This window comes from Aplidium turbinatum, chromosome 3, assembly GCF_918807975.1.
Source record: "Aplidium turbinatum chromosome 3, kaAplTurb1.1, whole genome shotgun sequence".
Lineage (NCBI taxonomy): Eukaryota > Metazoa > Chordata > Ascidiacea > Aplousobranchia > Polyclinidae > Aplidium > Aplidium turbinatum.
Genome location: NC_137474.1, coordinates 15986859 through 16014440, shown reverse-complemented (window position 1 = coordinate 16014440; position 27582 = coordinate 15986859).

Here is a 27582-nt window from a genome sequence, read left to right as displayed (position 1 = left end):
GTGTTTGAACTACAAACCAACAACTAAGCTAAGAATAAGTCACATTAAATCACAAGCAGAATTAATTAAGTATTGATAAGGTACTTTAAACTAAACATTATCATAATTTTTAACAAAACTATTCATCATAATATTATAAATTTTAGTTATTATTATCTTGAAATTAAATTTATATGTTAATTCAAATGTCAAGTTTAAACGGTGTAATTATTCATAAAAAAATTCCCCTTAAAAAATCCCTTATAAAATTTTGATCAAACCGGAAACCGACCGGAAATACGTAATATCCTGCTCTCTAGCGCCAGCGGAAACTGTTTGGGGGTTCTGGCAATCCTCTCCCACTACTCTGGTGTCCATCGGTATGTGCTGACTTATTGCAAATTTCTCAATGTGATCATAAGTAAACAGAGAAAATTTGTTGAAAATTGCCAATTATAATGACTTTGTTTACCGTTTTATCTATTTTATTGAGTGGTATTTTTTAAATAAATTGCAGCAAAAATAATTAAACCACAAACCTTTTGGTTGATTCTCGTTAAGACTAATTTTTTGAAAGATGGAATTTGAGGCATTTATGTACACCGTCCTCATCAACAACCCAAAAATGAGGAGTTTGCTCATGGCTCTAAAAACGTGTTTGAAATTAGAAGTTGAAATAAGTTAGGTTTAAGTAGAGTTGGTCCTTTTAGATTTTTTACTTGAATTTTTACGATTGCCAAATCGTTTGCCAAATCGTAATCGATTGCCAAATCGTAAAAGAGTAAAATTACTGTAAGTAGATGAAAAGCCAAACCCTGTCGATTTTCAAGTTTGTTAGTAATTTTTTTTGCCATAAGACACAGCAATGTTTTTCCGATGGGAGTGAGACCAACATCCTTTTGAGTGTTGTTCATGCAATATTACCATACTGTATAGTGACGCAACAGACAATAGTATTCAACATCTTTCACAATGTAACAGGGATCACTTAAAATTACACTTTTTTGAAACTTCGTCTGAATATCAAGTAACTCTCCGTCATGAATTTTATCTAAAAAATTTCTAAAACAAAATGAGTTTTATTGAAAGGTTTTTGTTAAGCTATTCTGCTCAAGAAATGATAACAGGATATTAATACACTTCATGCAAGGCTTGGAGGGCATGGTAAGAGAATCAAGGAAAGGGGGCACAATTTCTGCAATATCTTTTCATTTCTTCAGAAATAATACAAAATCTTTTGATCACCAGATATAATGTAAATATATATCAGATTCACTTTTTAATTCTCCAAAAATATGAACTAAGATTTGACAACAATAGACAAATTAATCAACGCATCCTACTTGTTATTGTCTATTTATTTCCGCGAGTTTCACTAAATTTCTGAACTTGAAAAAGCAAGCGCAATTATGGTGCGAAAAACATTTCTAATTTTGAGAAAACTTTCAAAAGTTTCATGCCTGTTGGGAACATGTTTAATTTTCACTTTTCATTCTTTTGAAAAGTTTTTCTTTTACCTACAGTATTTCAATAGCTTAAAATATTTCGATTAATTTCACTTGACAAACTAAAAGATAACAAAGTTCTTTACTATCAGATCCAGAATGCTATAAATAAATGTAGCGAATAAATTCAAACAAGGTGCATTAACCAAGAACTACAAAGCAGCTTGTGCTTGAAGGTTAAGTGCGTTTTTGTGCCGATATTTGGGATAGATTTCTCCTGTTTAATAAACTGGAACAGTCAGATAAGAATGACAATCAAGGTTGCCGTTTCAAGTTGTCAGATTAGTGACTAGTCGAATAAGTTTTTCCCTTTTGCGTGCAAGCTCTGGTAATCGCCAACTTGCTCATCTATGTATGACATTGAAACTACGTTGGGGCACGTTGCAAAAAACAACACACATCGAGTACAATTGTCAAAAAAGTATTTACAAAAACAGAAGATTCACCTCCAGTGCAGATTCTCAGCATGAGAGGCAAAGAAAAACCGTGAAAACTTGGTAATTTAAAGTGCTAGTCTCATATAACCAAGTTCTATGTTATTACTCAATACATGCAACTCAAAACAACACTGCTGAGCGTTGAAAACACCCGACATTGAAAAAATACGGTGCTATCTTGAACAGAATTTATCAACTTTTATGTTAATAGACGTAGAATAAACGAATAATATTTGAGTCACATCCGAAAATAGAATGTCTCAGGCAGTTATTAACTTCGAGACCGTCAGCTAATTTTATTTTTGTAAACTTGACAAATAGGAAATTATGGCCTTTCTCCAATTTTAGGATGGACTGTTTGACGCAAAGGAACCTTAATTTCTTTACCGAAAAACATCATTTTTCTTTCACGCCCAAAACTTCTGCACAGTGTTCTTAAAACCTACGTTGCTAGCTTTTAATGGCATAAAAAGATTTTCTTTGTTGGCTGCATATTCAATGAACGTTTATTATTTAGAAAAAGAATGTCTCTTCGCATCAAACGTAAATTTTCATTATCAGTTTTTCACACAAATTATGTGGACAATTACTAAGTATTAAGAAAAAGCCAAAATCAAAAAAAAATATTTCTGCAAATTGTCTCCTTTAATCACTGCAACCGCTTGATTGCTTTTGAGAATTGTTTTTTAAAAAAGATTTACATTGCAAACAGCTAGTGGCGTACGCAAGGGGGTCATTGGGCCATGCCCCTCCTCTCTTCAAAAAACGTTGATTTTGTTTAAGCGTTGTTGTGATTGTGTAAAACAAACATGTTATTGTTCAAAAGTGGTCTTGGGTAGCAGGGCTGTAATAACCGCTCCTCATACTTCCTGGGGGGGGGGAGAGAGAGCACGATTGTTTAGGGACCCACTCATTTCAATTCGTTTAATTTTTTTTTTGAGCTGTTTAAAATAAAATAAAATATTGTACATGTTGCTACAGAAGCTCCATATTATAGCTTATATTACGCAAGGCTCTATTTATCGCTTCCAAAACCCCAGTTAGTGGGACAACATTTCTGTTTAGGGGCCCACTCTTATTTATACTTAATTGGTGCAGCGATTTTCAGCACTTTTATATAAACAATGTTACTATATAATGCTATAAAAACTCGACATTTTATAGCTTAGGTTGCATTCATCGGTATTGTATTGTTGATTATCATTTAGAATGACTAAGTTGTTTTAAATCAGTCAAACGAGTAGGCTAAATCTATGCTATTTTGTTGAATTTACAGAAAAAAAATAATAGCCTACTATGCTCTCGCTTTCTTGGAAAATGTGTTTCAACGGTTGATAGCATGAGACTTGTCCAAAATGCTCATAAAACGGCAAAGACGTTCAATAATAGCATCCAGAAGCGTTGACAGGAATTATTCAGCGTATACTTTTGCATTCAAAATTATTATTTTGCGTATTTTGCGTACAGGAATTATTCAGCGTATACTTTTGCATTCAAAATTATTATTTTTAATTCATAAAACATTTTAGAAGGAGGGAGGGCTTGCATACAGAAGGAAACTTCATGTCAACACATTTTTTTATAACTACCTTGTTTAAGTAGGCTGTTGTGCATTTAACCTAGAGTCTTATTTCTTTTCAAGACAAACACTGTGCCTTTCTTTTCTCTAGTTTTTAGTTTTTGTATTTCATGAGTGTTGCGATTACATGTTTTAGAGACGGCCTTTTTCATTGCCCAAATTATCCCCTGAATACGACTCTGTAAAATCTTTTAGTTATTTTAATTAAACTCCATAGTCCTTCGCATTGTAATGTAGTCAACGATGGAGTCCCAACAGATTGTGGAGTCAGTCTGATGTTTTTGATTTGAATTCACAATCTATGGTTTGAAAAACTAAAAAGTAGCGGCCCATTAATCAATTTCGGAGGGAGGAGGTGAGATGGTGCTCACACGGCCCTGTAGGGTAGTCCTTCTTTCTCGATATGTTCAGAGTACAATATTTTTTGTTTAAAGTACCATAATAAATTGCATTCCATATTTAAACTTTCACAGAGAAATTCCATTTATGCTTTAATCTTAGGACATTATTTTTTTGTCTGTTAATCGAACTATTGTACGGTATAACTATACGGGCGTCGGTTTTTCCACTCAACCATGCACCAATGGGGAATGGCCTCTTCCTCCTCCTGTGAATGTGGTGTCGAGGAGCGGACCACGTCATCAATGACTGTACCATCTTCAAGCCATTCAACGGAGTGGAAGATCTGCGTGTCATGTATGATGAAACTAAAGACTGGCTGCTCTCTAGTAGCCTTCCAGTGTAGTCCAGGAACACCGTGAATTTGAGGTGGTGAAAGGATAGACTTTTGGCCCCAGAGGCTCACACGACGACGACGATAAAAAATGTCAAGTTCTATCGAACGCTCTATTCCCCCAGTAACAAAATCCTGCGTACACCACTACGTACCGTCAATACGCGTGGTTCATTGGGTTGAGTAATTTAACTACGTCGTCTGGGTAAAACATTGTATGCGACGTCAAGAGTGTTATATCACATTTTTTTTGTTTTCAATACGAAATTGATCCAACTGACAGGCTGCTACAAAGTAAAAAAAAATATAGTCAATGCCAGCTGTGTGTGGTAGGCTAATCTTACACAATACGACTTATGGGTTAAGCTATTATTGGCAAATGGTGTTTTTTCAAATCGTTTTCACTTCGATTCAAAGAAAAATTTCGAATGCTCGCCCCCCCTCCCCACCCCCTTCTTGAGAAAATCCATCGTACGCCACTGCAAACATTTATTGCATACACACGGCGCAACTGCAACATGAAAAACTTTAGACGTGCTCAGATACTAAAAACAACACACTTCAAGGCAATCATTTATGTAGGCTATATCTTTGCTGTACAAAACTGCCAGCTCTGTGGCCAAGTGGTGGTAATAATCGGTAAAAAACTCCCCGAAAAATATCTCCTGAAAAAAATTCACACAATTTCAACTCTCCTCGGAAAATCTCCCCGAAAAAAGTCCACTCTGGTAAATATATTTCTTCGGATGGATATTGTCGGGGTTATTTTTCCTCGCTAGGTATAAATAAATAAATAAAAATTAACAAAATGAAAGTAAATAAACAAGAAACTCCTGACATGCATGCATTGGCGTAGTTGTGGTGCTGTCTTGAAAATTTACATGTAAAGAAACACATAGGCGTAGCCAGGGGGGGGGGCGAGAGGGGCCATGCCCCCCCCCCCCAAATTTTCAAAGTTTGGATTCCGAAGTTGAACCCTTTGTTGAAAATATAATACAATTTGTATAAATTTATATCGTTTTCCAAGACATCTGGCTATTAACACCCCCCAGGACTTGTTTTAGACACACAGAAAGACACCAATAAATTTTGCAAATCGTAAATCGCACAAAGTTTACGCGATTTACGCTTTTTTTAACTAATCTGTGGAAGCAATTTCAGAATCGCTTACTCTGTTGGGTTTTTTGGTAGTTTTTGTGTAGCTGAGTTTTGTGTTCTCTAATTTTAGCTGCAGTTTTTGCGCGTTCGTGTGTAACAGCTACCTTTAATAAGTTAATAGCTGTTTATCTGTCTATAAATTTCATACTTAAATATTACCCTGAAAGTGTTTCCAGACAGCGCTATAATCCATTATTTGAGTGTAATTTCGCAAAATTTTTCCGGGGGAGCATGCCCCCGGACCCCCCTAGAATACGCGTGCCTTCGGCACGCTCTAACCCCCCATCAGTTTTATTGCTTTTCTTGCTTAACCCACCAAGATACGCCACTGCACATCAGGTGGCGATGTCTTCAATTAAACACTTTGTCGTTCTCTTCAATTCATCAAATATTTAGCCCCCCCCCCAAATTTTTTTTCTGGCTACGCCACTGAAGAAACAGTGTTCTTTCATTTTAAAGCTAACTTCTTTCGCCAAGGTTGTGTTTTTAGTTACGGTACGTTTCTTAATGAAGAATCTTGTTTCGACTGAATAAAGTCCTTTTGAAAATTTTTATAGGGATAGATTCATATTGGGATGGAAACATATAGGCTACTTGTTTGATTGATAAAAAAATGAAAAGTAATTCTTTGTTCACTTTTTATAAACTTCTGGTGAATGTGGACGAAGTCACTTTCGAATAGGTTATATTATTGTTTCAAGGTTGTCTTCAAAAGATTCAATTTGGTGATAGTTGTCGATAAAACGTTATCTTGGCATAACAAAAACTCGTTTTGGACACTTGCAATCAAGCAATTCCTGATTAGCTGTCTGGGTTCATTCGTGACAACCGTATCAGTGGAAACAATTTAATTTATTCTATTGATCCGACTCGCCTTCATTCTGTGCGGGTAACTGACACCTACAGTAATTTCATTAACTACTTGCAAATGCAAATTGAAACTTCCAGAGACACCAAAGAGTGTTTGTCATGCATTGATTCAACACATAAAGGCATCACAAGAACAAAGAAAATCAATTACTTTCAAACATAAAACTCCCTTTTATACGGTGATAGAAAATAGTAGGCTACGATTGAAACCGATTACACAACAACAAAAATATTGATGTTTTTTGAGCGTTGTAACAAAAAAGAGATATCTTTGCTTAAGTGGGTGTCTTGTTTCGACAAACCCAATTCAATGCCCACAACGGTTTCCACAAAGTAAGAAAACCTAATTCTTGTCTAACTGTGGTCACGGTAAAAGTAATGCGATATCTTCAAAAGGAAAAAGAAGACTAAAAATTACGTCATGCATGCTTGGATGGTTAGCTGAGCGCTCAAACCATGTCTAATTTCCCACGAAAGATAACGCCAAGGTCCGTATAAGTCAAATTTAAAAAAGGAATTGAAAACACCTCATCCAGCTAGCAAAGCTGACCCCATTGGGTAGGTAGCACTGATTAGGACAGCTTTTTGTTTAGCATTGAAATTGATAGGGTCCTAAAACAGCTGGCTGGATTAGACCCCCAACAGCAGCTTAAAACTCACAAAATGCTGTGTGTTATATTCACTGTTTCCATGCTGTGTAGTCAATTTCCCTTCTCACCTTTTTTAAAGTTAAATTTACAGTAACGTTACTGAAGATTATTGCAGTTTAAAAATAGAAAACATGTAGTTCAATCTTTTAGAAATTGTAGTGCATTTTATGTAAATTATAGATTATGCTTTAATTTACTCAGAAAAATGCTTTGAAGAAACGTGAAAATAATGTTGATTTAATACCATAGTCTGTTTAAAAAGTTATTTCATCCATGCTCGGTTACCCATCATTTACCCCGGTACAACACCATAAGCACTGAGCAGGAAGTATGCTGCACTAAAGTAGCAAATGAGGACCACACAACTTGACAACTGAAACACAAAATAGTAACAGAATCCCTTATTTTAATAAACTCTGTTTGTCGAAACAATACAACAATAATTGCAAGGCACAAACTAAAACGCTTTCAAAAATTACGCGCTAATTATGATAAGTCTTGCTTTCAAACCCACTGAGCGGCGTATTATGTCAATTCACCAGTGCAGCGTTTTTGAAACTTCTTTTGAAGCAGCACGTGTGCTATCAAAAATTGCAATTAAAGTCGTCAATCTTTGTCAGCATACATGTTTATGACTGTGCCAATAGTTTGGTTTAATTCATAAGCAACAATGGTATAAAATCAAGTTCTTTCCAACAACTTTGGAAAAGAACAATTTCGTACAAAAAGTTTAATTGAAAACTAAAACGGTTTCAAAATAGAAAGATTGTTCTTGTAATTATGATCTTTATGACTTGCAAAATTAATGATGATTTGTTTTATTTTTTGTGTTTTTAATGCAATCTGTCACTGTCCAACTGTCGTGCTGAGGAACATGAATGTTTAAAAAAACTACGTTTTTTGTGTCCGGGTAGGCTCCACCCATTTGGATCATGATGATTACCACTTAAAACAAACGTTTCAAATCAACGCAATAACAATGAAAATATAAGTACATGTTCCGGCAGTTTTAAGGGTAATCACATTGCTATGTGTAAAGTTTTTTATGTACAGTAGGAAAATGAAGAAGGAAGTCATTCTTTTTCATCGATCCTCTAGAAATTTTACAATTTGCCACCCATAGCAACAAATCTTGATGAAGTTTCATCAGGCTGCAGGCATTTTGCAATCATAGACAGACTTGTAAACATTAGTTACTTATTGCATTATTTTTACAACATATTAAATTATTGTTGTGAACGTTATGACATACTATGGACTTTGTTTGAATCTTGTTCCATTTGAATTGTCACAAACTACAAAGCGTGAACAAGCAAACAACCGGCGCATAAATAATGCAACAGTCACTTCGATGTGCGTAAAAGATTTTATCTTTTTGTCAGCCAAGTTATGGTGAACGAACAACTGTTTTATTTATTATTTTTTAGCAATGGACTCTAGTCTACTTTAATTAAAATTACTCAAAATTCAATAAAAACTATCAAAATATTACAGGGACTGCAACCTTACGCACAACGGTAATTTCGCTTGCATTATTTATGAACAATAATTATTTTGAACTCCGCGAGGATTCTTGCTTCAATAAGACCTGTCTGTGTTTTCTTGAAAAAACAAAAATGAAATTTTAAAGCTGTGTTTTTCCTGTGAAACTAGAACGTAGTGACTGACCATTTTAATAGCGTCAAACTGCACGGAACAGATAAAATCATCGAGTGCGGAACATAAATCAATATTGTTATTCTTAGGCTTTAACAAATTTAGGTACTCGCGTTACAAATGGTTTTGATGACACAAATTTGTTTAGTTCTACAATTATAACTCGTTGATTCATAGGTGGGCGAGAAGGTGAATATGGGGTGGGCTTTTTGGCGTACACATAACCTACTGTACAATGTACATGACAAATAATGAATTATATTAGCCGTAGAGGAACGTTGTATGGCAATTTTTCCCCCATTTAAAAATGGATTAACAGTTGCGACTTGCTAGTCTGTTTTTGTTTTGAGTTCAACTTCAATGCATGCAAAAAACGATGTTTCAAAATTGACATAAATTTATTAACTTTCTAATTGTACTGATTCTGCCATAGACTGACAGCCAGCCTCGAGAAAACCAACTTACGCCCTTGGCATAAGTTATAAGAGTAAGTGGACCGACATAGTTCAGCATAGACATGATGCTGAACTATGATAGACATAAAAAATCAAATTCCATTCCATATGGACAATTTGTAAACCTGCAAGATGTAGTGGTATCCATCTTGAACTCTGAGCGTTGCGCGAAAGAAATAAAAAAAAAAAAAAAAATAGACATAAAAATAATAGGCTAAAGCTTTCAATAATGCATCATAATGTATGAACGGATTGTAATATTGTTGATTAATTTGTTATTAATGGACATGACTAGGTTGATAAACTAATAGCTTTTCCTTGATCAGGTAACCTACCATAGAAACATTGGATCACAATCAGCTAAACTTACCAAAAGTTGCTTGACAGCAGACAATTCACGTTCTGAAGAATCCGAATGATTAGTTCAGGAAAAAAACAAAAAATACACCAAAAGAAAACAACCTGGTCGGGGATATGTTTCAAACTTTATTCAACTTTAAAATATCAACCAACTTAATTAAATGTCAAAAGCTTCTGCTTAAATCCAAGTTTGTTTTTTTTCTGTTGAAAAATATACAAATTATATATAGGTTGATGAGCATTTACGAATGCAGGTAATGTAATGTGGGAATGTAATACATCTTCATGATGACATCAAGAAAATGTTCTTCATTTTTTTTGTCATAAAGCGGATGCAATGTTAAAAACTTTTTCTAAAGTAGGCCTATTACAGTATTACAAAAAGTATTACAAATTGTTAAATAAACACCTGAAATAATCCTTTCAACACAGTAACGAATTTGTAAAATGCTGGTCTGATGCAAAAGCAAAGTAGAGAATTATAGTTTGTTGAATATTAGTGTTTTCAGTCAACAGAAATGCAGTCTTACATGGATTGAACGCCTGCAAACGTTGACGCAACACAAAAGGAATGAACCGTCGCAGCTGGAAAATATCTTATTTTCAACAGATCAAAAGAAAATAAAACAAGAACATAATTAACTGCCAGTCACATCGATATCATTGACAGCCACGCACTCGCGTCACCAAAAGCTCACTGATAAGAAAACACTCCTGTTTCGAATTCGGAACTTACCGTGAGATTGATGGAAGCAATTAGGTGATTAAGTGATGAATGATCGATAAACCTAAATCGTGTAATATTGCAAACGTCAGCATAAGTGGTAAAGTAATTTATTATCTAAAATTTGAATCTCTAAATTTTAATTCGTTTGTATTAAGTCCAAAAGCCATCTACTAATAAAAATTTAATAAATTTTATAACAATAATTCATTTCACTCCAGTTGAGTGCAAAATAGCGTCAATAAAAAGTCTCAATGATTGGCGATTTTGAGCCAACTGTCGCAGTTCTTCCAGACTGTGCTTTGTAAGAGATCGAACCCTTCGCATGAATGTTTCTGCTAGAATGTTTTGTTTGTTTTTGTTCAGTTTTGACAGTGGGAGAGTCTCATTATAAACTGAGTTTATTGGATGTTCTATTCCATGTCTATTCTTAGCAAAAAAATTTCTCAACCGAAATGCTAATTTCACTAAAACCAAAACTTATTAAGTTGACAACAACAAAATATATTTACTTTTCAACCCATCTACAGGGTTTTCTATTTACTAAATCAAGTGCTGCTGTGTTTATTCAAATCCTTCTAACTGTAAAAATCCCTTTGACAATATGCCTACCTGCATAGGCTATTTCAAACGTCATCAAATAATAAAAGCAACCACTGAGTAAAAAAATTGAGTAAAACCTTTTTTACGATATTGCTAAACCACTTCAGACAGTCTTGCCCTTCATTTTGATGCTATGTGCGACTTATGCTAACTTCAGAGGTACGGCTAGTACAAGTGAATGTGGGTATATAGACATTAATCTTAAGACTTAAGAAGGCTGACCCAGACAGCAAATCAACGTCTGCAGACGTTAAATCAATGTAAAAAAGGATTGAATTGCTATCTGGGGACATATACTCAACGAAACCGCATTGCATCCAATAAAGTAAAACTATACAAAAGCACAAATCCAAAACAGAGTTTAAAACAAAAATCAGATTGATTTGAAATAAAAGCGATGCCTGTGCGTTACGTTGTTACTTGGGATATGCACTGTATATCTTTAGAATAAAAAACATACGTAGCTGTCGTAGTAGTCATACGTAGAAGCCATACGTAGCTGTCGCTCACATGCAGCTGTAAAGAATAAAAAACTTCAACTTTTAAAAATTATCTGACACCTTGCGACGGGCACCTGGTCTTTATGTCAACAAGATTATTGCAATTATAGGGTTGGCTTGCTTACATAAGGTTTCGTGGATTCATCTTCCAACTGGCGATTACTGCTAAGTAAGCGCTTTCTACAGCAAAACCTAATGCCTTACCCTTATCTCGCATATCTGCCTCTTAAAAGATGTCATTGGTCAGCTTAATCACTCTTTACCTTTTTTTACCAAGTTCGCAGTCTATAGATTGTACAACACCATCACATACAGATAAATAAGAAAGGTAGTCCTAAATTCGACATATTTAACGCAGTGTTTCTTAAACAGGTGAATGGTTCACCCCAGGGTGAATAAAATGTTTGCAGGGGTGAACCAACCAAAAGGGGTGAATAAGGGTGAACCGTCAGAAATGGATGATAGCTTGTGAGCAAGGTGGATATTTAGGGTGTTCCACCCGTTCAGTGAACAGGTGAGAATTTCCAAAAAACAAAATCCATTCTAAGTTTTTCATTTTTTAATCAAAACTAATTGTTTTTTATAAATTTCAATATTTTTTATTGTTTGATTCTTTTATAAATTTCAAAAAAACTAACTGAAAACTAAAAAGAGAAATGCACTGAAATGTGTGAACTCATCGATGAGAGTGGCATTAGAAGGATTGATTCATCCGCGATTTGAAAAATTATTTGCGAAAGTTCAGAAGCATCCTAGTCACTAGTAAACATTTTTCTGCAGTAAATCGACTACTGAACTGTTGTTTTTTTGCTTATTGTAATAGTGAAGTTGTTTTGCACTGAGTGTATAAGTACAAAAATTTGGTAACTGTGTTTTGTAGCTTTATATCTCTGGACTCGAGAAATTGTATATTGCAATGGTAAAACTTAGCTTGAGTTGATCTTAACTAAAATCGAAACAGGCTAACTCACTTTGTGCTGTTATATTTAGACGAGATAGTTTTATCATATCATAAGACAAAGGTGAATGAAATCTGGAGATAGATGCTACGGGTGAACAAAACTAAAAAAGTTTCAAGAAGCACTGTTTAGCATATCAAAACTACTCTGTAACAAATACATCATGTTCAACATTATTGTTGCCGATCACCTCATCCTGTTGTTTTTACCATTTCACATTTCGTAGTGTCAGTCAAGAGCTGGAACACTTAAAGGAAAACAAACCCTATTTGCTGACTTGATGTCAAACAAACTTTGCAGAAAACTGGTGGCTGGCTAGTATTCAAAATTTCAAAACTTACCGAAACTGATTTCAAGCTCTTTACACAAACTTTGGCTTGCTTCTTCTTGCAAACTTTTTGAACTAGGACGACTACAAAATATGCCTTGCTTCAATACATTGCCTGTCAACTTTTAAAGATTTAGAAACAAGATTTAAAACTGATTGAGTGGCTGGATATAAGAGCTAGACGGGTTAATATGCATATTGCATAAAGGAAAAATCTTTTGTTTAAATATGGTTCACTGAGTACAACAAGTTAATCGGATATATGAAATGAATCAGCTCTATACCTCTCAGTAAGGATCAATGTTGCAATCCATGTAAATTGTTAGCTTAAATATTTAAACTAGACTGCCTTTGAAAAAGCTAATCCGGAAATATAAAATACCTCTTGCTGTTCTATTTATGCCTTGTCCAGTGATAGCTTTGTAAGCAAGTTATTCCATTATCCTTGACATTTTTGCATTTCACTAACGTTAGCTATGATTACATTTGCGTAAACAGTTTCGAGTTTTAACGTACGAGTTCTGCTTCTTGGCCTACCAAGTCACGAATGCCAATGAACGTTTTCACCACCGGAGCATTTCAATTACGGTTCAACCTTCTGCTTATATTTTAAGTCTTTGTGTTGTAAGACAAATCGTCAATTACTCAACTACCAGATCAATGTTTTATTCATGCCCTTGCTGTATACATGATACTAGTCTCAGAATAGCTTGGATGACCTATGCCGCAGCTGGTAAACTGAAAGTGAAACCTTACATTTCAATTACCGCAGAAGCAATACTATCTAACGCAGGTAAGCTTACACTCAAATAACGCAACCAGTTCTTTTGACAAGGACTCTACAACCTGTTCAGAAGTGGAATAGGTGAAAGAGATGGAATTCATTCGCTGTAACCTTTGATAATTTTTTTTTTTTGCGCATTTGTAGAGTGGCAGGTAAAATAACATCTGTGTATTTTTCAGCTTTTTGGTAAATTCAAATGCTAAAAAACTTTCAATTTTATTTAAAAAGTATTTACATTTAATATAATTAAAATTAGTCGTCGGTGTCAACTGAGGCAACTTAGTCCAACAATTCAAAAACAAAATTATTTTGTTTCGCTAACAGAACAAACTCTATTATATGAACAAACTACGACAACTCTTCATCTCTACGAAACATACGCTTCCATTGTGATGTCCAGGACAATTCTAACACTTTTATTCGTCTTGTCTCTACATGGGAGAGATAATTATTCCCCATGCGTTGCTGTCTGCCAACTTAACTTTTGATGCAATTGGGCAAAAAATGTCAAACCACCAATCGAGGCATTTCCTTTTACGCTTGAATAAAGCTTCTCACTCGGTCGCATACACTTTGTCATTTGCAACTCAAGTCCATGAAGACAAAACACTTTTGTCGCTTTTTTCTTTGAGAATCACCTAATATCAAACATACAGTCAACAAATCAGTTCTTTTTTACATTAATTCACCGTCTGCAGACGTTGAATCATTGTGAAAAAGACTAATTTATTGATTTAAAATTACCCAGACTATAGAGAATCTCAGAAAACTTGTTATTCTTTTATAAAATTATCATTTTAACATAGGCACAAAATGTCCAACTCTCATTCAAAAGAAAACAGAAAGTTAATTGTGAAAACGTAACGTAACAACGACTAGAAGCAAAATGTTCCACGTTGTAACATTGTAGGGTTACCCGGGGCCATGGGTCAGCAATGCAGCACACACCCTAAAGTTATGAGAATTTCAACGAACATACCCACATCATTGTATTCTTTTTCATGACAATCTACTTCCACAGGTCATACGCTCATATTAGTTGCAACTGCGCTTTTGTATCATTTAACTCAAATACCACCCGGTTGCTTGCTTCGTTGGGAATGTCGCCTAAATTCTATTTCGGAAACATCTGGCTCTTATTGTCATCCACTGATTTTCAATCGTGTCTAACGGATTAATCTTCTTTCACATTTTGTTTCTGTGTTTGTATAATTGATATCCCAGCTTAAAAGACACATAGTCAACCTAACGTCTGGAGATTGTATATCAAACAAAACGACACTGATATTTTTGTTAGGAGATTGTTGATTTTTCCAATGCAAATTTTGTCTTCACACAAGCATCTGGTTGAAACCTTTAGTTTTTGTGACACAATGAGCAGGAAGTTTCCTGCGGCCCATTGTCTGATCTAATTAGTTGAACAAAGTGCTTTATGTCGGAAAGGTTCACAAACCAACAAAACAGGTTTGCATTTCCAATTCTTTTGAAAACTGATTTGATTCTTTGTATCACAACTAGTTAATGGCCATTTGGTCAATTAATAACACAAGAACACCTTATTGCAATCGTGGGTAACTAGGCTGTTTGGAAATTACGTAATTTCAACATTACGGGATGTCGACATCAAGCAAAAGACTTCTAAGAAACTGTGAGAAAAGCTTTGTGATTGACAAAAATTTTAATCTAATTCCCAAGCCGGGATTTGCCTGCATTGGTTAATTAAATGCCTTGGTCAACATGACACTGCCTTGTAACAGTTTTAAGCAATGGAATCGGCTGCTTTCCATTCGGTGCTGTGTCTTCGAAATAATGTTGAAATAACTTTATCACTATGTTAGGCATGGCAGACGTGTTTGTTGTACAAACGCACTTGAAATGGTGCCAGAAAATTGATGGCTTGACAAAAAAAGAGAACTTGCATGATTTTTTAATTACATTAACCTACCCCGGCAGCACCCATCCTTGTAAACAAGCAACTTGAACGTGGGAAATTTAATGGAACTTTTTCAAGTGGTATGAAGATGTTTGACAAGCCAAGTAATGTTACTGTAGATTTACGCTAATCTGCAAGGTTTCGTAGAACCCCAAATTTTGGACGAATCACAAAAACAAGAATCTACTACATTTAGTAGTAATACATTACTGTATTAATAAGACTTCTGTTGTTGTTTTTCTGAGACCAATAGAGATTCGAGGCTTTGTCTCGGAAACAGCAATTCTTATGTCACTTTCGTATGCAAGCAATGATGCAAGCCGGTTTCTTTTTTCTGTTTTCACATCCACAAGAATAGAAAACGCAAGCTCGCATAAATAAATGGTTACGAATGGCATGAGAACTTCAAGGGCAACTTTTGTAATAAGAGGATAACTTTCAATTTGTTGGCACCAAAACGTTTGAAGATTTGTTGTATTGAAGTTTTTTTTTTGCACCTTGCTTTCTTGAAGCTCGATAATGTCAACCAAGTATAGACTGTTTATATCTACTGTTGCAGTATCATAAGCAAATGGTTGACGTAGGCTTATCCAGTACCCATACCCATGCTGGATATTGAGTTTGTTCAGGAAAGTAGTAGGCTACTGAGTTCCATCAATCAATCATTTTATTTTTCGTCATTAACGCGTCCGGGACGAAAACGATACTACTAACTACAATACAGTAGTCAATATAAACCTACCAGCACGTTAATAAACGGAAAAAGGTGGCAAAACCTTGAAAGTTAGCAAAGCCGTACTGCACATAATTCTCTGACCACTTTCTTTTTTTGGCAGGCATGTTAGGCTAACGTCAAACAACAGATGAACATAATAAACAACATAATATTATGCCTGACGCATGAAATGAACATTGTTACAAGTGTGCTGTCTTCGTGCTTTTATCATTCTTTGTTATTAAATATGTTATATTAAAAAAGGTTACATTTAAAAAGGTGTGGCAATCATGAGCCTTTCCTTTTTCTAGCATAAATATCTGTGTCTTAATACAGTAAAAAAAAATGTAGGCTTACAAATCCGACACTGACTGATGGCTGACTATTGAACCTTACCGCCAGTCAATACAAAGTCTTAAGCAAACACGCCTACAAAAAAATACAAATACAGTAAAGATCAAGCGGCGCTGATTCGACTCTCAGGGTGTGCGCTTGAGCAACGCAAGTTAAGGACTGCTGTCCATTCAGCAGCATCTAATTGATGGAATAATTCCCCGGCAACAAGACTTCAACAATCGGAAACTTCACTCTGTCAATCTCGGTGACCGGGTCTGCGTCAGTGATTCAAAGCCTCTACAAGTATACGAAACTGCCAGGATTAAGCTCTACAAGAAGCTTTCCCAGTCCGAGGATAAAGATTCAATCAAAATTGAAAATAGAACTAACATGAAAAAAGCAAACGTGAGGAAATTCATGTTTTGAGAAAATCAAGTTTTTCTTACCGATCGTTTTTACAATGTTACGGGATAATACAGTATATATTTTGTGCATTCTCGTTACATGCAGATAGCACCATCACATCACGCTTCAAACACACAGATGTTTATTTACCATCACGTAAGCCGCAATCAAGTTTCGGCTGGACAATGTTTTCTAAAAATATTCGCTGAGGCTATACCATTCAGTAGGCCGTGTGTTAATGTTTCAGAGGACGTTCGCGCCGAACTCCTGAAACATCTTCGTCGAACCCTAGGGGTTCGATCGAACCCTGGTTAAGAACCACTGCCGTAGAACTTATGTATGACTTCTTTGCATTTCAATTCATCACTTAACAGCTGATGACCAGTAATTATTGTAATGCAACAGAAAGTAAACACGAGACAAAAAGAGTCATAAGTTGGAGAGGGCAAAATTTATAGATATTTTTAACGAAAAAGTTTTTAATATTGGCTAGGATTTTTAGAAACAAAAATATTTCAAAATAGTTTGCCTCAATTTCAAGCAACGTTCTCTTACGTTGTTTTGTAGTTTCGAATCGACATAAGAGTTTTAAAAAATCGGTTTAGATTTACACAAAAATCTAACAAACTTCGTTTCGCTTCGCATTTGAAAAAAACCCAAAGAAGTAATATGCATTCAGATAATAGGCTACCGTATAACACAATACTGTACATGGCGTTGCACCATATTCATCGACATTTCACAAATTATTACTTATAATCTTCTAAAAAAAAATTTATAATAAAAATTGTTTCTTCAGCAGAGTCTATTTTGTTTTCGTTTCGATTTTGACCTAGGGAAGTCATTCCAAACAGCCACGCTGCGCTAACAACCGTAAATAAATAGGCCTAATGTTAATGCAAAACATTGCTACGGTTTGAATAAATCTTACGTTATAGTTAAACATTCAAAATTGTGAATAACGTTAATTTATTTGTTAGTCAATTTCAACATCAACCACTACATTGTTCATTTTATTAAGTGGTTGTGAATACCGAAGTGGATTGGCGCAACTGATAAAATGCTCCCTTTTTAGTCATGTGATCCTGGTTTGAAACCCTGCTTAAGCTGTTTGTAGAAATACACCGTTCATCTCTAATCAAGATAGCTTAGCTCGATTTAGTTGCTGAATGAAAGGTGGCATTCACTTCTTGGCTTCACTTCCTTTTAACATTTACAGCCAAGACCTGCCAAGCGCGGTCTCCTTAAAATACGCATACGTGGACGACCAGTCAATTCTCCACTCTACAAAGTCGTGGGAGCATCTACAAGATACTCTGAGCCAGGACACAAAAACCCTCAAAGCCTATCTCCAGAAGTGGCGACTGAAACTCAGCGAAACTAAAACTGTGGCAGCAGCTTTCCATCTACATAACCGGGAAGCTGATCGAGAGCTGAATGTCTTGAACAACGGAAAATCATTGTCCTTCTGCACCGAACCGAAATACCTCGGGGTGACATTGCAGATCGCCCAAGTACCGCCACCATTTGGAGTCACTGCGCAAGAAACTGACATCACGCGCTGCGCTACTCAATCGCCTGGCAGGCTCCATTTGGGGAGCGAGGGCTGACTTTGCGTATAGCAGCCCTCGGTCTTGTCTACTCCTCAGCAGAGTACTGCGCACGTGTTTGGTGCCACAGTGCTCATTGCCACAACATCGACATTGCCATCAACAGCGCTCTGCGCACAGTGACTGGGTGCCTGCGCCCCTTACCATCGAACAATCTTTCCATTCTTCCTGGCATCCTACCCGCTGGGCTTCGTCACGAAGAAACCACCCTGTCTCTCAGTTGACGGGCAGGCATTGGAGTCCGACCATCTTCGCCATTTCAAGACTCCTGCTCCCCCAAGAGAGCACTCCCGTCGACTGAAATCAAGACACCCATTTGTGCCTGCCGCTCAACTTCTGATCAACGAAGCTGATTGACAAAACATCTCTGCGGCTAATTGAGCGGACCATCAATGGAACTCAATGAAAGTCAAACACCACCAGACTCCATTCGTTCATCCCCAATGCCGATGCCCTTCCCACCGGCCTGACACTACAAAGACAGGCATGGGTGCGCCTCAACCATCTCCGTACTGGCTTTAGGATTTTCCTCCGAACTATGCACCAATGGGGAATGGCTGCTTCCTTTACTTGTAAACGTGATGCTGAGGAACAGATCGCAGACTACTGTACATCATCAACGATTGCACCATCTTCAAGCCACCTAATGGGGTGCAAGGTCTGCGTGTCTTGGATGATGAAACAAAAAACTGGCTGCTCTCTAGTAGCCTTCCAGCTTAGTCCTGGAGCTTTGTGAATCTGGAGCGGTAAAAGGATAGACCCTCGGTCCCAGAAACTCGCACGACGACGACGAAAGGTGGCAGAGAGAAAGGAACTGATCACCCTGCTCTTGTTGGGGCAAAGCCAAGCACAGTGAGAATCTTATCTTCTAACTCTTCGACATTATTCTTTGGGTTGGTCAAGCATCATAGCATCCAGAAGAGACTTAATGGTCACAAGGGTGGAGAAAAGGCATATGAGTCTGCGAAGTAATTCTAAGACAATCCAAGTGCAAAAACTAATACAATAATTAAAAACTTCTGTAATCGTTTGCATTATTTTTCACATGCCTGCATTGGTTAAAGCTTAAAATAAATGAAAAAAATGTTTCCCTAGCGTTTTTAATGCATCATGGTCAGTTAGTAATGCTGTTTACAACACCAAAACGATACTTTAAAGAAAACATTTTTGACGAGAAATTTGTTTCCTTGACAAATGTCATACCCCAAGTAAGAATGTTAGTTGTGTTGAAAATCAGATGCTTCAAGCAATTTATAAAAATTATCAAGTATGAACAAACGAATCATAGTCGCTTGCATGTGGAAGATGCATGTTATCGGAATGTTTCGAAAGCAACAATGTTGGGTTTTTAGCAATTCATTGCTGCGATCAAAATGAGTGAAAAAGTTATAATTTGGCATAAACTAACCGAGGTTTACATTCTGTGCTCCGTGACACAAGATACGACCCAGATACCAAGCCAACAATTGTATAATGATTCAACGTCTGCAAACATTGAATCAATGTAAAAAACAGTCGGTTTGTTGTCTGGGTTGAGAAGGTTCGTATAAGGCTAAGCAAATGATCGTTGAAAATATTTTAAGCCACAAAAACGGCGAAATTAAGTTTCATTAAACGCTGGATTCGAACACACCAGCCGTCTTATAAGCTGAGTATTAAAACACAAATCAATAACCAATAAAATCAATAATAAAGCAGACAGAAACATAATAACTCTATTGATTGTTCTTTGTAGCGTTACATTAACATCCATACACAACAATTCAAAGTTGATTTAGAACCACACGAATTGCATATTCGAGCAAGTTTGCTTCTGTTGTCCTTGCATAGACATTCAAGATATTTTTTTAGGCAATAACTTGATTTATGCACTACTTATTAAATTTGAGTCTGGCAACGCTGAATTAAAAATAGTATATTGACATGTTTTAAAACAGAAATATTTCATTTTAATTCAACCAAAAAGATAAAGGTTGTTCAATTGTATAGAAAGCTGCCAATGGATCATAATTAACTTGATTGTAAAAAAAATTGTAAAACAAAAGAAAAAATAAACAAAAGTAGCTATACTTACATTGCATAAAAATCAAAAATACACTTTCAAATCTCTATATCAACAGCGTCATAACGCATGTAAGAATTGAGGTTGGATAACACTCTCATACCTTCAAAATCGGAAGGAGTTCCTCGCCTTTTCCGGCATTGGTCTCCTTGGGAGTTTAACGGTTCATTCTGCAAAATTTTTAGATCAAGTCTATTGATAAGTTTGCGTTGTGTTATCATGATCTGAAACCATGATCCTTTATTAAAGTTCTAGCTTAAAAAATTGCATATTCAGTTAATGTAAATAATGTAACTTTTGTCGGTTGAGCTCATCGCTTTACCATAATTATTAACTTTGAAACTATAATGTTTTAACGCAAGCACGTTGTTCGCGTTTTGTCGCTTCCACCTATTTCTAGACCTTTGCTATGTTGGCGTTTATTGTGTTCGCTGTAATGGTCAGAAATAAAAACAACTGAGCTGAATGCAACACAAACCATTAGAATGTTTCGTTGCTACGTGATCACAAAATAAAGTGCAATTTGTTGCTGACTTTTGAAACAAAGTTACACGAAACTTTAGACACAGTGCAATGTTTGTTTTGCTTTTAAAGATATTTTAGTTTCCTTTCTCCCTCAGTTCAACCAAGAAATTTTTCAAATATTTTGTTGATCACTGTGTCCGGTAAAAGTTGAGATTTCATTCATTATTGTGCTACGGTTTAAGAGTTTTCACCAATTTCTTAACAACAAGGATCATTAACCACCTTTTGTCGAGTCCATGTTTCTGCTGGCAAATCAAGATCTTAAATGAGTGGAAAATAGAACAAGTAATATTTTGTCCATCAAGCATCCTTCCTTGGTTACGTAATAACCACAACAAGAATGTTTTATTTGTGCCCATTCTAACAACATACAGTACAGTAGCCTACATTTAAATCGCAGATGCAACCCAACAATCAGCTGGAAGCAAGGAAGGGACATATAGTCATCTAAGCTGCTTTCAATTATTTTGATGCGTCTGATCTGATACAGACTGAGACTTTGGCAATGATTATGCTTCTAAATTTCTATTTTATTTTTCTAAGATAAATTCGATGTCAATGCCAAAAATGAACATTGTTTCGACTTCTAACTCAACAGCGCCACCAGCGGGTGCAGCGAGCTTCTTCTCCGGACGCTGGAACACTGGTACAAACCCCGATCTGGCTTTCGCAAGTGATGACCCCGATAATTGCCAACCGGACAGACGTGTGCTAGAGAAGTTCCCCAGGTCCCAACATCGACCCTCGATTATCACGGCTCCAACGCTCATAATGCCTGTCCCGAGCAAGCCTGTTAATCGATGGAACTTCAGAATGGCTAACTGGGAGTACTACAGCCTCCTCACCAATGAAGCCACACAGTATCTCCCATCCCCTCACACCAACAACGTGGAAGAAGCCTACCAGGACTTTTGTGATGCAATAACATCAGCGGCAAAACAATCCATCTCCCGCGGCCGACGAAAGACCTATATACCGTGCTGGGACAAGGAGTGCGAAAGCCTCTACTCCGACTTCCTCCACGCCCCTCAGGGCAATGACACCAACAGCTCAGCCACAGCTCTGCTGGCAAGGCTGGACTCAAAGAGGAAGGAGCGCTGGACAGAAGCCGTTGAATCAATCGACTTCACGCACTCCAGCCGCATAGCATGGAGTACACTGAACAACCTAACTGGCAGATCACGTGCCTCTCGTCAACAATGTCCCGTTTCAGCAAATTCCATCGCCTCACAACTTGTGGAGAACGGGAAATACAAATCGAGAGACCGTGAATCCGATAGATCCGTCTTGCAAGAAATGACGGACCTCTGGAGGGTAACAACCCCAGACGGGGACAACATCTCGGGTGAGTTCACCCCGGAAGAATTTTCCGCCGCCCTCCAGCACATAAAGCCAGGTAAAGCCCCGGGCCCTGACCACCTATGCCCGGAGTTGATACTCCATGCTGCTGCCTCCTTAAAGTCCTGGTTAAAAGACTTCCTTTCCTGCTGTTTGCGCCACCTGAGAATTCCCAGAATCTGGAGAAGAGCCCTTGTGGTTGCAGTCCCTAAGCCAAAGAAGCCCCCAAGGGACCCGAAGAGTTACCGTCCAATCTCACTGCTCTGCATCCCCTTCAAGATCCTCGAGAGACTCATCTACGCCCGTGTCGAACCAATAATAGATCCGCAGCTCCCCCGTGAACAAGCTGGTTTCCGACACGGACGATCAACCGTAGATCAGGTCACACTTATGACCCAAGACATTGAGGACAGCTTCTCGGCTAAGAAGAAGGCTGGCGCCGTGTTTGTTGATCTCACGGCTGCCTATGACACCGTATGGCATAGCGGCCTTACCTGCAAGTTACTCCGTCTGCTCCCTGACAGACACATGGTCCATATGATGATGGAACTTGTGCAAAACCGCAGTTTTACCCTCACAACCGGTAGCGGTCGTCGAAGCAGACTACGCCGACTTAAAAACGGCGTCCCACAGGGCTCAGTCTTGGCTCCTCTCCTGTTCAACATATACACCTACGACTTGCCCCCCACCATCTCCAGGAAATATGCTTACGCAGACGACCTGGCACTCCTGCACTCAGCAGGAAACTGGCAGTCAGTGGAGAGGAACCTCAGCCAAGACATGCAAACACTATCAGCGTACCTCCAGAAATGGAAGCTACAGCTCAGCAAGTCAAAGACAGTGTCGGCGGCCTTCCACCTTAACAACCGGGAGGCACAGCGCGAGATAAACATCAAGATTGATGGGGAACGCCTGCCCTACTGTGCCGAACCTACATACCTCGGCATAACCCTGGACAGGTCACTCACGTACCGCCGGCACTTGAAGTCACTGCGCAAAAAACTATCTACACGCGTCGCACTTTTGAGGCGATTGGCGGGTTCCGGCTGGGGAGCTGGTGCTAAAACTCTTCGTACAGCTACCCTAGCCCTTGTTCATTCCACCGCTGAGTACTGCGCGCCGGTCTGGTGTCGTAGTTTTCACACCCACCAGATTGATACCGCCATCAACGACGCACTGCGTACTGTGACTGGATGCCTGCGTCCCACTCCAACGGACTGTCTACCCATCCTAGCAGGCATCCAACCCGCTGAGCTACGCCGTAAAGGAGCCACGATTTCTCTCGCTCGCCGCGCTTTGGACCCCGACCTCCATGCAACACTCAAGAGACCACCACCTATAAAGCAGCGGTTGAAATCAAGACGCCCCTTTGTGCCTGCCGCACAACAACTCCTTAAGAACGCAGAAGAACTTGATTTAAGTGCGGCACACTGGACGAACCACATGTGGAACACGGAGTGGCAAAATCACACCTCCACGCTCCGTGACTTCATACCCGACGCCGATCCCCGTCCACCAGGGATGTCCCTCGCAAGGCTTGCGTGGGTCAGGCTTAACCGCCTGCGAACTGGCGTCGGCCGCTTTCGTTCGGACATGCACAAGTGGGGCCTGGCTCCTTCATCAGAATGCGAGTGTGGTGCCACGGAACAGACCGCAGACCATGTCATCCACCACTGCCTAATCCACCGGCCTCCACACGGTGCGCATGGTCTGAGAATCCTGGACGACGAGACTGCTGAGTGGCTGAAGATTTCCTGCCCTCCAATCTAGCCTGGAAACATCGCTCATACGCCATCATCAGCGCCACCAGGTAGATTACATTTAATCTTGAAACACCTCTAGTTGGCGACAAGTTCATCAATACACGGCAGTTGCAAATAACACAAGTTAAAAGTCAACCCAACATCTGGAGCTCCCACTCTCGCATGTAAGGCAACGTCAACCAAAGGGTGTGAGGACTAGTCACCTTCTAAAAAAAAAAATACAAGTTAAAAGTATTGGTTGGTATTGCCACCAAGACTGAGAGTTTGCCTTTCACTTAAAGGAAAAAACATTCTGTGAATCATAGCTCAATAGCTCCATTTAGTGTTTGAAATAATTGCTGTCAACAAATTTTATTAGTTTCTTCATTAACATTAAAAATAGTGAGCAGTAAGGTAGTGCTGACGCCAGGAAGATCGCTCCTTTTCAACAAAGTAATGGACCGATGGTCCTGAAATATTTTCTCTTGTGATTCTATTCCAAAGCAAATTCTTATCAAATGTTAGTTGTATTTTTCGAATCTTCAGATTCGAAACTTTATTTTCACTTCTTTTTTGACAAAGTTGTATGTTGTAGGCTACTCTAGTGTTAGTATAGTTAGTCTAGTCTAGTGCATATGAAAGCGATACAGCCTACCGGTAGGCTTATATTAAATTTTAAGTACAAACAACTTAACAAAAAAAAAATTAAAATCTACAGTTAGCCTACCTTGAGACATACTTTTCAGGCCATATCGTTCTCCTGCTCCTAACAGTGTTTGAAAACGTACTGTAGCCTACAGTCAATAATCAAGTTACCTGTCAATGAACCTTCTTGATAATGGTTGGCGACTGTGGGATGGCATATTATTTCGTCTTTAATAATCTTCGTATTTGTGTAAGTGTGACCTGCCTTCTTGCGTGTATTTGAGTGATTGATTGAGTCTTCATCCTTGGACTGAACAAGCTTCCTTGAATTTTTACTTCTGGCAGTTTCGCATACTTGTGGTGGCTTTGAACCGAGATGGACAAAGCAAAGTTTCCAATTGCTGTCTGCAAATTATTCCATGCATCTGATGTCGCTGAATGGAAAGCACTTCTTAGAATAGGTAGCTGAAGCGCGAGAGTCGAACCAGCGACGCTTGATCTTAAAGTTTCTTCTTTCATGAAGTCAAGTGTTGTTTAATCATCCGAGCTATCGAGGAACACTTGATTGACTGAGGAAATCTTTATCCTCGGAATGAGAATCTTATTCAAGAGCTGAATCCTTGCAGTTTCGCATACATGTTCAATCACGGACGCAGGCCGTTCACCGAGGTTAACAAATAACGCTGCTGGGTGGTGAAGTGAAGGTGAAGTGTTGGTGTTTGTTGTAAACTGTTTCATGCACTCGGTGCCGTTGAATGTTGAGCAGTCCTTGGAAGAAGTTGCATAAGCGCACACTTCGAGAGTCAAACCAGCGCCGCTTGATTTTGCCACTTGATATTTGAACTAATGATGCAGACTTAATTATGGAGATGGATAATGAGAATTTCTTAGCAGTTGTTTTGGTTGGAAATTGTCCGGCCCAGTTGGTTAGCGCGTGACTTCATGAACGACGAAACTTCAAGATCAAACGGCGCCGGTTCCACTTTTGTGGTGTGCGCTTGAGCAACGCATTCTGAGGACTGCTCTACATTCAATGGCATCTAATGAATGGAATAATTCCCTAGCAAGAACATTTCAACAATCGGAAACTTCACTTTGCCAATCTCGGTAACCGGCCCTGCGTCAAGAGCCTCTACAAGTATGCGAAATTACCAGAAATAACCTATCAAGGCTTTGTCAGTCCGAGGATAAATACTCACAACCAATCAATTAAATTATTTCATCCACTAACTGTCGCTAAATGAAGAGTTGTTTTTGAAGTTAAGCCTACAGTCCACCGACAATCAATCAATGGTTTATTTATCAGAAGCAAGAACATAGTGCAATTAGTACATGTTTGAAATATACACAATGCAAAAGCTGCACAAGTTCCCATAATGATTGCCACTCCAATCCTGTATAAAAGAAATGAATGATGGAAAATTTATCTTTTAACGCAGAAAATCTACTGAAAACATTTTAGTCCTTTCTTAGATAAAAGCGTAATATTGCTGGTCCACTTATTCGGGTACAAAGTGTTTTAACAGTTTAGCGCCATTTCAGAATTCCAATCCCACTTAGGCCTACTGTATTTTGTTTCACAGAATGTAAGTCCTTGAAAAGTCCGCCCGTTAGCTCAATGGTTACGCCCCAACTCAAGATCATACGGCGCTAGTTCAGCTCTCAGAGAGTGTGCGCTTGATCATTGCCTTTCAGGACTGCTCTCCAATTATCGTCACCTAGTGGATGGGATAATTTTCCGCAACAACACTTCAACAACAATCGGAAAACTTCACTCAGCCACTCTCAGTAACCTGCTCTGCTTCAAAAGCCTCTAGTCTAAAAGTATGCAAAATTACCAGGAATAATTTATCAAAGGTTTTGTCAGTCCGAAGATAAACATTTAACCAAACGAAGTATTTAAATTGATTTTTCAAGTGTGGTTAACAATTTATTTTCAGTTGTGGTAAATGCTCAGTGATTCAGTGAGGTGGCTACATTTCTAAACTACAACTGCTTGGCATTAACTTGGTGTGATATTGCATTGCACTGACGTAACGAAAACATTAAAAGAATATTCTTTGCAAAATGTTCTTAAAACACTAACACCAATTTGAATTAGTAGCCTACAACGTTTTATTTTTATTTCAAGTAGAATTTAACCCGCTTAACAAACGCGAATACATTGCCTTGAGAACATAACCATCACCTAGATCACTTCTTAGATCATGGTTAGACATTTAGAGAAAACTACAGTAATAAAGAATATCTTCCAAATTTTATAAAAGTGAGAATAATCATAATTAGTTTGATTTATCGATTGAAACCAGTTTGAAACACTACCAACATTGCTTAGTGTTGTGGTTTCATGCTGCCATATACTTGAGCTTGCTAGTTGAAGCAAAGAATCTCTGCAAGTTGTCCAACTATATGAGTAAAAGTTTTGCTTGTTGTCAAACGGAAAATATGAGTGAAATTACTTTGTTATTCAGGTAATAAGCTTCCTTACCACGTTACTTTAAGCACTTTTTAAAAATGTATACTGCCAGTCAAAAATGGTAGAGCACCGTTGCACCGAAAGTATTAATGCTTTTGATATAAAACATTAATTAGGCCTAGGATTTCAAGTTCAACTGTCGCCTTGTTCATAAAAAAAACTGACATTCGGTAAATGAGGTATTTAATATTATATTATTATCAATATTTATTAAAATATTAATGTAGAAACTAACAAAGAAGTAAAGTTATGAAGATACTTAAACTTGGCGATTTTGCCTCTCTTCTTCCAAAACGTAGCGTGAAAATTAATTTAGCAGCTATTTTCGACTGATAAACTTAATCATATAATCCCAAGGGTAAACGGTTTACACTTTGCAAAGGCGCCAGATTTGGTGCCAAAGAAATTAAAACTAAGTGGGCTCGACGCCAGACAAGGTTCGTTTCTAACATATCAGCTCATATGCAATTGATTAGTTAATTATTTCGCGATTCCTCTCGTTTAAAATGGTGTTT